Genomic DNA, 13,259 nt, shown 5'->3' with positions numbered 1-13,259 from the left:
TGAACAACCTCTATCTTGTTTTATTAGCTGACTTATCTTCTTTGTGCCAACTGGCGCATAAAGAGATGGAGGCAAAACAACTTCTCATTTGCAGTTTGTCTCCAGGATCTATTTAAGAGGCTTCAAGATGACACTTTCAAGATGCCACAGAACACAACAACTCACACCCACCCACTCACTGTTATGGTGATGTCTATACCATCCCCTATTGTTTGTTCCACTCGATGTTTATTTGGAAAGGTTAGTGCTGAGATGACATTTGTTATTAACAACCTTTTTTTGAGTCTCTTGTTATCTGAGCAGCGCAGTGGACTACACATGACAGGGTTCTGCTACCGTTTTTTAGTTTAAATGATACAGCCGAGGATTAGATTTTACAGCCGCAGTGGTGATGGATCTAAAACTCTCCAGTAAGGCTCTTACCTGCTTAAGAATTAAAGGTCACACCATATTTTGTTATAAAACAGATCCTCGTTTCACCTTGAGTTAATGAAACCGTGGTTATACGTCACACCGATGCCAATAAAGGAAATGTTTAAACTAAATTTAGCTCAGTGGTGACCTAGATTTCTCTTGCCTTCCAAAACACAAATCAATGCTTACTTGTGAGTAAGCATTCGTGTGCGGCGCTTATTTGGGGTGTGCAAAAGCCTTTGTGACGGGAGATTCGTTTATTTTTGTATGATTATTTTCCTTTGTTGTTTGACTCTTGCCTCTAGAAGAACATTAGCATACTTTTGCTAAAATGCATAAAATGTCCAAAATATTTTCGAGGCATGGTGTGCATGGACATGTGAGGTGAGGTCTGTTTTTGACCCAGTTCTGCAATTCATCCAAACAAAATAAATAATAATGATTTAAAAAAAAAAGAAGCTCTGCCTGTTTTAAATTTGGCCGTCTTCTCTTTGAAGTTCTTCTCCTTGTGCAGCTCGTCGCTGCTTTTAATGCATAAGCTAATTTTAGCTCCTCGTGTTTGGAGTTTCACCAGAGACCCAAACCTCGTGCAGAGAGCAGGCTTGTGCTTCTTTTGCACTCTGCCCCGACTTCCACGTTGACGTTCATCGCATCAGATCAAAGCTGGTTCTGCAGCTGAAACCCAGAGAACCAGCAACAGTCCTCAGTTTACTGTAAAAGCTTGAAGGTGGTGCAGCGGTCGAGGTGCAGCGGTCGGCGGCATACCTTTCTAAACGTTTTCTGACATTGGCATGTGGTTGTGCATCATGAATTTGCTGTCACTGTGCTACTTCTTCATTCCTAAATTGAAATTCAAGAAGTTCTTTTGATGCACAGCAGAAGATCACAGAAACAAAAACGTGTTGTCATAACAACCCTTGGAGAATAAACAGCAGCCTTAAAGGTTCAATAAAGTTGATTATTTTGAAAGAGAATTACAAATGATCCAAAAAGGCTGATTCTGTCCATCTGGATGTAGCCTTTTTTTAATGGGAGAAAAGTTTTGTCACTCATCCAGGTGACTTATTAACAGTACATTTGCATAATAAGTGAAACTAGCACCACTGAATGAACAATGGGCTGTGAGGTCAGTTCCTTGTTACCCTGCTAACTGGAAGGTAAAGTCATTAGTGTTTTACATGGATGTGTTTGGGAATAATCAATGATATAGACTGATTTTCATTTCGAGTACATCTTGAAAGCTCCTAGGATAATGTATTCCTAGCATCTATGTAGCACGTTTAAGGTAACGGTGCAGAGGAGGTGGAGGGTTTACGGCATTTAGCGTCTATCAAAATTCACCCTTAAGAAAAAAATAAAATAATACATCATTACTTGTTTGTTCAAATATGTAAAATGACCATCAAAAGTATTTGTGTTTGAGAGTTTTATCAAAAACACTAGATTTGGGGAAAAAAAACCCCACAGGTGGCACAGTCTCACGGTTCTCCACTAAACCTGGATGAGGAATGCGAGGTCGGAGCCAATGCCATTTCCAGGGCTGACCGAGTCATTTTACACTCTGTCATCACTCTTATCGCAATTTTACCCCCTCTTTCACTCTATCTAGATTGGTCACTCCTCTCTGGAACACGTCTGCACCCTAGAGGCTTTATCTGCGATTCCTTATCATCGCCAACTCTGCCTATCTCTCACCGCTGCCCCCTCCTTTTCCGTTTCTCTTTCTCACTGCACCTCGCTCACTCTTCCTTTCCATTTGTCTGTTGGTCTGTCGTGTTTGTCCTTCTCTATCTCTCATGATAGAGTTGGAATTATATGTTCGAAGTAAATAGTGCTGAGGTAAAATAGATGTCGTTTTCAGCCAATCCCCTGCCAGAATAAACATTTAGAACCTCTGGCTTATTCATATTACCCTTTCATAGGTTCATTTTGTGTTATATGTCCAGGTTTTACGGTGGCAGAGATGGACTTGTGAACGAGTGAATGCAGCTGGACTTTACAAATTTCACAATGTCGATTAGGTTGACACTAATTATGATATTTTCAAAGTCAGCCGTGCTCATAGCTGAAGCACTTTTATGCGGAATCCATTTAAATTCCTAATTGTGCTTTATTGTTAAAAGCAGAGAGTCTATGTATTTGGTGTATAGCCTTGGGAGCTGTTTGCCCTTGGTGATTCTTTCATCTTCAGATTTAATAGCACGAGTCAAACCGTGTTTGGTAAATTTGACTGCAGTACATCATGTAGCTGGAGTTCCTTGTGCTAATATTGACCTGAGGGAGTGGGTGAAAGAGAGGCTGCAGGATATGAAGATCCCTGCAAGATGGAACAGGGACCAGATGTAGTGAATGCTGTTAGAGGACACGCGCGTTTGATATGTGTCCTTTGTCTTTCTTGTCTTCAAAGTCACTCATTTCCAAGACTTTTGCGACGCATCTCATTTCCATAATGAAGACAGTTACTTTAAGGTCTTTCGGTGCTGCTTTGAGGTTGTTACGCTAACCTGTTGCAGACTTTATTCAGGTGAAACTTTTTCGGCTGAAAATCCAGCCTGTTATCATTCTTGGGGGAGTCAAAAACAGCTTTTTCAGATGCTGCTGGCATTTCACAGATATGCACACTGGCACTTGCGCTGTAAAACATGAGGTTAAAGAAATGGCGAGACAGATCTCTCAGACCTAAGTCCTCATATATGGATACTCGCAAAGGATAACTTGGTGTCACATGGGCCTAGGTCTGCAGGCAGCTGTTTTTGTGCTGACAGCATCTGTTTTCTATACAAATCCTATGAATGTCTGCTTTGACAGTTAAAGTTCTTAGCAATGCCCTGAGTGTACTGCTTTTTTTTGGGCTACTCTACTTGAGGTGTTGTAATGCTAGCGCGTTCATCAATGTCACTTCTCTTTGCATAGCCAATCAAACGTGCGAAGGGGTGGGACTTATAAACATAAACACTGTAAATTATGGCAAAGGAGAAAACTTTGAAGAAGACTGTTTTTGTAACCTAGCAACAATAAGAGCTTGAGAGAAGCGCTCTGAAAATGAGGTCAGCGCAAAAAAAAAACGCTGCCTGTGGACACAGACCCTTAGTGTCAGTCTAACCAGCGAGTAAAAGTAGAAAGCAAAACCAATCAGCGGCTGAGATACAAACCGTGGTGTTCTGGCTGACAAGCTTGTGTCCTACTCCAAATCTCCAAATGCAGACTTTGCAGACTCTCCCTAAAAGAGGGCCGCTATCTCTCGGTGTCCAGTATTGCTGTGGTCAGAGCACCTAAAGGACACCTGGTGCATAACTCTGACGGATTAGAAATCACTGGAAAAACTCATTATTCAGTGTTATCGCTCTCGCGATATAGACTGCAATTCCCCGGAGCCGTTTGGCACTAAACATGCTAATTGCAGTTATTTTAGATTAAAAAACATGTTTAAGTCGTTGTCCGCTAGTTAATTATACTAGTTAATTATACTAGTTAATTATTAGCGCTTTGCTTTGTGTTTGATTCTGTCTCTCGTCCCCGAATGCGTGCACTTGACTTTTAATGACACATTAGTATGTATGTGTGAGTCCAACCAACACCTGGCTTTCCCCGTTTCTTCCACTCCAGTTCATTCAGCAACACATTTTGCTGGCACCGAGCACACTTTTGATGATTATTCTGGCACCAAACATATTTTTATACTCTTTGAAGTGAATGTATTTTAGAAACGGCTTGGAGTCTTCACTCTCTGTGTTTAGTGAAGCTGTGGTTATCGTGGGTTACAGATCTGGAGGCTCCCCTCATTTCCCTGTTTATCAGTTAATTCTGTCCAAAATGACTTATTGTTATTTTCTTTCGCTGTCTAATGGAACAGCATTATCAAGGCTCTGTTTTTATGAGATAATGCCTGGGAAGACACTGTTCAAGGTCTGGCATGGTCTAGCAGATGTCAGATTACCACTAGAAAAGGCACTGTAAATATGAGCACAGCTGTCTTGCTGTTGCATACCACTGCATACAAAACTGTGAGTTATCAAGATTATCAACCTATTGCAGTCTTGACTGCTAAAATCCAATACACGGCCTTCTTGTGTGCAGTGCAAATCAGCATCACCTCTATAAATAAAGCAAGTGAAGGCATTGTCCAAAAAAAGGGGAGGTGGAAAAAAGACTGTCCAGTCTCCACCGAGCTCTATTCCATTTCTTTTTGTCGGAGCTTACATCGTCTTATGTTTGCTCCATGTTGTCATTCTCAGCACATTTCATAATGGATGAACATATTTCCTTCGTATACAGGAAAGCGATGATAATGAGAGTTATCGTTCTTTAGAATTTGTACCACTGATGATAATGGACTTCATTATGTCCCTCTTCCAGTAAGCTGTCACCCTGAACAAATTTAAATTAGCCAGCCCAGAGCAGATCTTACACCAAGATTATTTCCATTCAAGGCACCATTTGGAGCTGTTTTGATTCTCTTTAATACAGGACTTTTCACTCCACCAAGCAGCAGGCCTGTTTATTTGACACAACATTGTAAATTACTGGCAGCTTTTCTAAACACTGACAAGAGGGGAGAAAAGTCACCTAGAATCAGCCTGGGCTCAGAGAGCTAGCTGATGTGAAGGATGCTGGCTCGCTGGCTTCGAACAGGGCAAGGTTGGGTCTTGGGCAAGGGACCCTTAGGGAACAATATGGTGGAAACCATACTGTGACTCATTCAATAAAGTTAATTAATGATATTTTATACATAATGAGGGTCGGGCTCCCTTGTGGTCCTCTCTCAGGTTGAGTTCAAGTAGAGGTAGCAGATTTGCTTCAGCTGCAGGGACCATTCTGGAAACAAAACAGACGTTTTGGAACGTCAGGTTGTGTTAAGGTCGTTTTCTTATGACTTTGTATTTTTTAAAAAACAACACATTTTCCATTACATTAGAGTGGAGGTTGGTTGAAAACCATCTTGCTCCAGGCTTTAATAAATTAAAAACATAAATAATGTCACAAAAAAGGCCGCATGCAGGTGCTTGGATGCAAACAAGTCAGAATTAACAAAAGCAAGCAGGGAAACAAATCTTAACTGATCTTAACTGACAGACACAACAGCGGACTCGTGCTTTCACCGAGCACCAAACCTCCAGGCCTGAAGAGTGAAGCCCGCAGGAACGACGAAAAGAAAGTACATCCTGTCTCAGAATAGTCTAAAAAATAATAACCCGGTCCGTAGCAGGTTTTAAGGTTAATATAACATCTGATGAACTACAAGACAAAACATATCGTAGTTTCATTATTTATTTAGCAAAATTAAGACACAATGCAGAAGCAGTATGTGAAAAATAAACCCTGGTTCGTAGCAGTCGGGTGCTGCTGGTCTGAGGCATTCAGACTGTTTTCTATCTGCGTCACTGCTGATCTCTTTCCTCGCAGTGATCTTAAGACAAGCAATTGTTTCTGGCCATCGGTCTGGGAAGTGTCATAAGGCCATTTCCAGGCAATTTGAAGTTCATCATTCTACTGTGAGAAACACGATTCACAAGTGGAAAGCATTCAAGGCAGTTGCCAGTCTTCCCAGGAGTCGACTTCTCAGCAAATTCACCCCAAGGTCAGACTGTGCTCAGAGAAACTGTAAAAAACCCAAAAGCCCCGTTTCTCTACGGGCCTCAGTTATAATAGTAAATCTTAAAGTTTATGACAGTCCCATTAGAAAAAGACAGACTAAATACGAGTGGTTTGGAAAAGCTCTAAGCTTCTAAGCAAAACGACAAGACCAAAATATAGGTGTTGTGCCGTAATGCACAGTAACCTGTTAGGTGAAACTTTGGTGGTGGTTTGGAGCCACAGGATTTGGGCACCTTGCAGTCAATGAGTCGACTGTGAACACCTTTTTATAGTTAAATTTAAGGCCATCTCTCTGACAAGTAAACTTTGGCCCAAACTGGGTCACTCAACAGCAATGATCTCAAGCTCATCGGCAAATCTACCACAGTGCAATGGTCCAATGAAAGTCCAGACCTCAAACTGATTGAAAAGCTGCAGTGGGACCTTAACGGAGCTGTGAATATGAATGCAAACCTCACCGAAGTGAAGCGGTGTTGTAAAGAGCGGGCCAAAGTTCCTCCACCGTGATGTGAGCGACTGATAAAGTCATGCAGAAAATGATTACTGCAAGTTATTGCTGCTAAAGTTGGCTCTGCAAACTGCTGAATCATGAGGTGCACGCAGTTTTCCACAAACTGCGTCTACATTTTGGTTTAGTTTTAGTTAAATACTTAATATGCTCCTCATATGAGCTTATTAAGTATTTAACACCTGGTAAGGCACAGACAATATACTTGTTTTATCCTGATCTGTGAAACCTTGACAGAGGGTGTAGGGCTGCTCGATTATGGCAAAAATGATAATCACGATTATTTTCACTGAAATTGAGATCACGATTATTTGACGATATTTATTTAACCCTTTAAGACCTACCATAGAACCAAGTCCACCAGAGCTTATATTATTTTTTTTACATGCTGTAGTGCCATTTGTAGGAGCATTTCAAGTTGCTATACATCAATACAACTGTTATAGCCCATATTTTAATAATATGTATGCATTAAGTCCATAGTAATTACATAAATTGCAAAAAAGTGCAATAAACTACAAAAAAAATTGAAAATCGCTTTTGTTTTGTTTACATATATTTCTACTTGGAGAAATTTAAGAGGTTTATCCCTCAAAACTTTAAATACAATAAAGTTGCAAAAAATAGTTTACAACAACAGGAAATTTATTTTGAGTGTCTTCATAGTTTTATTTTGGAGATACAGCAATTTTTATATACTGCAGGAAAAACAAAAAACAATCCTATGATGCAAATTTGCAAAGAAAACAGCATGTGCATCATTTCACTGTGGGAAGTGTTACGAACAGCTGATAGGAACGGCAAAGCGTGTTTCTGGAATATTATGTTTTTGTTCCTGCAAGCGCTTTTTATGCAATTTTTGCAAAGCTATATGTGGAACGAAACCGTGACCGAGGACAAGCTGATGGCATCAGATGTAAGTACAACTCCTCCGGTTTCATATGCAAAACAAATTATTGCACTAGCTTACGCGGTTCAGGTTCTACAGGGATTTAAAAATAGTTACGCAAAACGGAGCGTGCTGCTCTGACCGGCTTTAAAGGGTTAACAATGACTTTAAAAAATAATATAAAATAGTGTGCAACACCACTGAAGTTTTTTTTTTTAAACTCTCTTTTCAACCAACGGCAGTCACTCTCCAAATAACTTCTGCTTAGCTTTCCGAGCTTCCCTCGGGTCCTCTTAATCAGCGGTCTCCAACCTTTTTTGCGCCACGGACCGGTTTAATATTTTCACGGACCGGCCTTTAAGGTGTCGCGGATAAATGAGGGAGGGGCTAATAATCGGCTCAGTCATTTTTAATGATCGTTGAAAGCCCAGATCGTAATCGTGATTAAAATTCGATTAATTGAGCAGCCCTAAGAGGGTGTATTTTTTTTCCCTATGACTATAAGTGCAAATGCCTTAGTCTTGTATTATTTTTAACAGCCAACAGGGGGTGAGCACCCTGGTTGTATGGAATGCTATAGGGAAATGACCCTTACACTTCCATGATCCGTAGCCTCATTAAATGCTTTACAAATGCAGTTATGCTCTCCGTCCCCAGTTTCAAGTCTCATCGAAAAGAACATGATGTTCATTTTGTACATTAAGGTCACCGTTAGTTTCCAGAAGGCTGACCGACTAATTAGACCTCATGCTTATGACATCTGATTTTACAAAGCTGAGATGACGACAGGCAAATCGTTCAGGCAGACTTCAAAAATGAGACAATGTAGCAGATTACAAAAGAGTAGCTACATTTATTTTTTGTATATGCTTTGAAATCAAATTGGGAAAGCTACGGCTGTTTTCGGATTTCCATTTCTAAGGAAATCCCCTTTTAAGTAGAGGGAAAGGCCCAAGATGGAAACAAAATAAGTGAGTATGCACAGAGCACGCACAGATAGCGTTCTCTTTATGGCAGGAACTAAGGAAAATGTCTTCCCCATTCTGAGAAACACAACTATTAACAGCACACTAGTGGGAGCTAAAAGCCAAACATCCACTTCTACTTACTGTTTTCAGTAAGTCTACCAACATATAAAATCATGTGCATGATGTCTGGAATGGCTACATGACCACGCAAACTGGAATGAGGGAGATTTTTGACATTAGGAATTATCGGGGAAAAATGTGTGCTAAGCTTTTATTGTTTTTGACACGTGAACCCCTTCTGAGTTAAAGTTTAGAGTCTGCTGTGTGCAGACCAAAATCAGCAGTCAAGCTTTTGTACCTTTCCTGTTTATCCTTCTGTGGGCCTGGGAATTAGATTTGCTGCCAGTGTGGGCTTCTGATTAGCATGTTTTCAGCTGTATTGACTGATGGCAAAACTGTGGGCTAGCTTCTCCCTGAAAGGTGTAATAAACAGAACCCGGGAGGCTGGAGCATCTGCATTAACACCTTTCCGGGGCCGTCTCCTAGGGCCCGCGAACCGAGGACAGTGCCTTCCCTTCACACCTCGTTACTCCCGTTCCGTCCCGTGACCTTTCCCCGCAGGCAAACACGCACCCCATGAGACAGCAAGCCAATCTGTACCCCTCTTCCGTCCAGCCCAACCTCTCACAACCCTTCCTCTTTGTCTTATCCCCTTTTTCTTCTGCACAAACACACTGTCGCTACAACTGTCATCGACTCTCTTGCTGAGTGGTATCGTTGTCACAGGCCCCATCATTGTCCTCCACTGGATCAGTCAGCAGTGTTTACATTCAGGGGATTTTTTTTTTTTGCTTTAAATCACTCCAGTGGAAACTGATGTGACCTTGAAGTGAATGCCTGCGAATGTCTTTCAAACCTGAAGAGGAAGAACGCCCTTTGAAAGTCTTGTCTTTCATGCTACTAATAGATAGGAGGTTGTCTGAACATTTTTTTTCTTGACCAGTCATTACAATGATCAGGATGGGCTTGAATGCGTAAAGCCTTGGAGAGTGAAAATGGAGTTCTCCAGGTGAAAGGAAAACAGGCCCTCTGGCAAGGTTGCGTGGTTTGTCTTTGATGCTCCTAGCTTGACACGGGGAGCTCACCTTGACTGGGTCATTTATTCAGATACACACTAAGTCACCTGGCACTAGGAGGCTGAGAGACAATTACATTCAGCCTTCATGGGGCGATGATGCCAGGGCGCCAGAAAACATCTATATTTTAAACTCTGAGCGGCTCGTCGCAGTGTGAGTGGTGATCTTAAATTAATAAACCCAATTTTTAATCCTGAATGGAAAATTAAAACTGGCCTCGCTTTCAACTTTGAATTAATTCTCTGCCAATTTTCCTTCTCAAAGCTTATTGTGTTTTTGCAATGCTTTCGCAGTCAGCAATATGAAAAGAGCAGCGCCTCTGTGTGGGGGGCACGCAACTGCCTAGATGGCGCTGTCCTTTACCGCGAGCCCTTCTACCTTCTGAGCAAACCATCCCAATCTGACCTAGGACGTCTGCAAGGCTCACACCACAGATGAGTTGCAAACTGCAGTGTGGCAAGTCAGAGCGCAGAAAAACCCTGTTAATTGGTCCAGTCTGGCTGGCCCCTGTCAGACGAGGCCTTTCATGGCCTTTTCATGGGTTTCTCCTGGGAAAACTGAGGAGGCTGCCTGTAATGAGGCACTCTACCTGGTTGCAGAGGGGGGAATCAGGAGGGTCGCTCGTGGGCAATTAGGGAGAAATAATGAGAGCTTTCTCTTCCTCTCTGTCTCTGTTTCCACACCCCACCAACCCACCCCTCCCGGTTTCCTGTGAGAACTGTGGCTCATCAGGTAACTTTTCGGGGGGGATCCCGTGAGAGGCAGCTCAAAGCGAAAAGTAACACTGCAAGAAGCGCTCGTGAACAAAAGCCCTTTTTAGACATGCACTCCTTTCCATGAAAGTTTTCGCAATGGCAATCTTACTAGGTTGGACTGTCTGTGCAAGTCTCAGCTCGCTAAAAAACAACAATAACACGAGAAAGACATTTCTCCTGGAATGCACTCGTTGCGTTTGTTCGCCGTGTCTGCCAACACTAAACCATGCCTGGCTGTCATTGTTGTGTCTTTGTCCAAATTAAACCTCCAGAACCCCTAATATCTGACCAAAGTCCTCCAGTGAAGAAAGCATGTCCCATCTTAATTGTATCTGGGTACTTATTTGGGTGGTTTTCTGAAGAATTCTAGAATTGAACAGAACATAACTGGTCTCACTGGTCAGTCTGTATTAGGGGTGCGACGATACACAAAATTCACGGTTCGGTTCGATACTTTGGTGTCACGGTTCGATATTTTTTCGATACAAAAAAAATGTTCATGCCTTTTTAATCTGTCATTTATTAAAATTGTAAATATATATTTTAACTCAAAAGTACAGTTTTTAAATTTCCGTGTTGCTGAAACAACAAAGGGATAAAATAATAAATCTATCTGATGGAGAAATCACTCATCTTTGGAAAAAGAGAGTTTATTACAGAGAAATGGCTCTTTCCAAAATAAAAGCTATACTATACGCTTCTTCTGGGCTATATTCTCAGCAGCATATTAAACATATCAGGTCCCCATAAGGAGGATCATGTGCTAACGGCTGTCTAAATGACTCGGGTAAAGTTTGTAGCATGCGTGCTTGTTGTTTTTGTCTGCTTCCACTTGTCTTTGCACGAGGATGCTGTCGGAGTAAATGTGCAGTCATATTCATTGTGTTCCCACTAGTGCTTTCAGGTTAATCTCGTTGAAATGACGTTAACGCCACAACACGGCAAATCTCCGTTAACGAGCTACCGCGGATCGCCCCGTGCGTGGGGCTGGATGGCGTCAACACGTTGCGCTCAGTGGATCTGCACTCAACAGTGCAGCCTAGGCGGATAAGTCGAACGCAGATCCACTGAGCGCTCAACAAAGACAGCATCGTCAGAAGAAAAGTTGATAAAATAAATTAAAAATTTTGTATTGTTCGATACCTATGCATAACGAACCGAAAGCACTGTATCGAACGGTTCAATATCGATACGAGTATCGTTGCACCTCTAGTCTGTATAACAAAAGTCATCTTTACAAAGCTTTTTCTGTTATAGGATTCTCTCAAAGATATCAATTCAGGATTCCTCGAGTGCCATGGCTCTGGATTATTATGTCTGTGGCTATAACTTTGTTTTCACACATGAACTCTGAACATTGTTGGGAGAATTGTTCGGCACACAGCAGGAGACAGTCCACATTTGATGTGTTGTCACTGCTGGAGCAACTCTTTTTGCCTCATCCTTCAAGTATCCAGCAGGTAGGGCAAAGGACGTCCATTTGCTCGCTGTGAATCCATTAGACATTTAACTGCGCTATTCACACTTGGGCTCATTTGGACATTACGCACTGCTCTAGGCAACTGGCAAATTAAAGATCTTTAAGGTATTTGCCTTTTCACATGCAGCTGCTGAAAAAAAATATGAAAAACACCTGAAAAGACTGATTAGGCCAGCGTTGGATATACCACATCTCAGCTTTCATTTCATGGACCGACATCAGAGCAAAACCGTGTAAAGATCCCTAACCACGCATACAGTAGACGCATCAAATATTGGATGCCGCTTGCCGTGCTACCCTTAGAAAATCAGCTGACCGAACAAAGCTACGCTTGCAGGAGAAAGCAACATTGCAGAAGCAACTAGGGTGCAGTGAAACCACCTTGTGTGCATTTTAAGATAGAGGTGTTGTATCCACGCTCGTATAGGCTTCATTATACAGGAGCAGTTTTCCCCTCACTCGTGGGATTTTTAGTTTTTATGCAGCCGGTGTTAGCTACCACGAGTCCTTGCTGCCTTCTCCTGCCTTGAGACGAGTTTCCACTTCTGACAGAGATTGATGTGCTGCCTTTCCCCGGCTGTAATAGCACTCAGCATTCACCGCACTTTATATCCAAATGGCACCAAATCAAAATCACACACCTCAGTTAAGTGCCGCACCTTATTTACATGCATAAAGTAAATTCATTTTATTTAGGGGTTGAAGGGTGATCAATAATTTACATGCACATAAGTGCCTGATATGTGTGAAATTGTCTGCATGCCTCCAAGAATAATGGAGAGGTTTTTGAACTGCAGTACAGATGGTGTGAATAACAGATGTTATTTACTGAAAAGGGGGTAAAAAAAAAAATTAAAATCAGATTAAAGCTATAGCGAGATCGTCCCTGCTGTGCATTTTCAGCTGAAAAGGAACATGTTTGGAAAATAAATTAAAAATAATTAGCCGGTCCCCTTAGTGATAAAAATATTGCACATCAAATAAATATTCTAGCTTCTGTGCAGTCCTGAACCGTGAGATATACAGAGCGAAATCACCGCCAATCCTCCCCCTTCCTTCTGCTTTAATGATAATCACACATTCCCTCCCTTGCTTTTCTTTTAGCACTGTGTTGTAAAACCCATTAGAAAAACTGCGCTGCAGTGGGTAACACGTAGCTGCTACCCTGTGTGTGGACAAACCAGACAGTGAGGTTGAGGGAGAAAGGATAGGTGCTGTCTGATCCTGAGGACTGTGTTTTGCATTCAGCTTTTTTGTTTTGAAGCTGTACAACAACACTGATGGCATGACAGATTTGGGTTAGGATCCAGACCTTGTTTTGGATCTTGCTGGGTTTTTTGCCTTGGAGGAAGGGCCATAAATGTTATAGCAGTAGCGGAAATCCCTCCCTGGTAAATGCTCCATCTGTGAACATGAGTAGCAGGATGTGTGCGAGGCAGTAAAAAATGAATGTGAGGATTGCGAGATGGCCCAGGGAGTCTGTTACGCTGATAGAAAATGTAAAGTGCTATAGT

This window comes from Astatotilapia calliptera, chromosome 4, assembly GCF_900246225.1.
Source record: "Astatotilapia calliptera chromosome 4, fAstCal1.2, whole genome shotgun sequence".
In the NCBI taxonomy this organism is placed as follows: Eukaryota; Metazoa; Chordata; class Actinopteri; order Cichliformes; family Cichlidae; genus Astatotilapia; species Astatotilapia calliptera.
The sequence above is the reverse complement of the archived record's forward strand: the minus strand, read 5'-3'. Positions refer to the sequence as shown.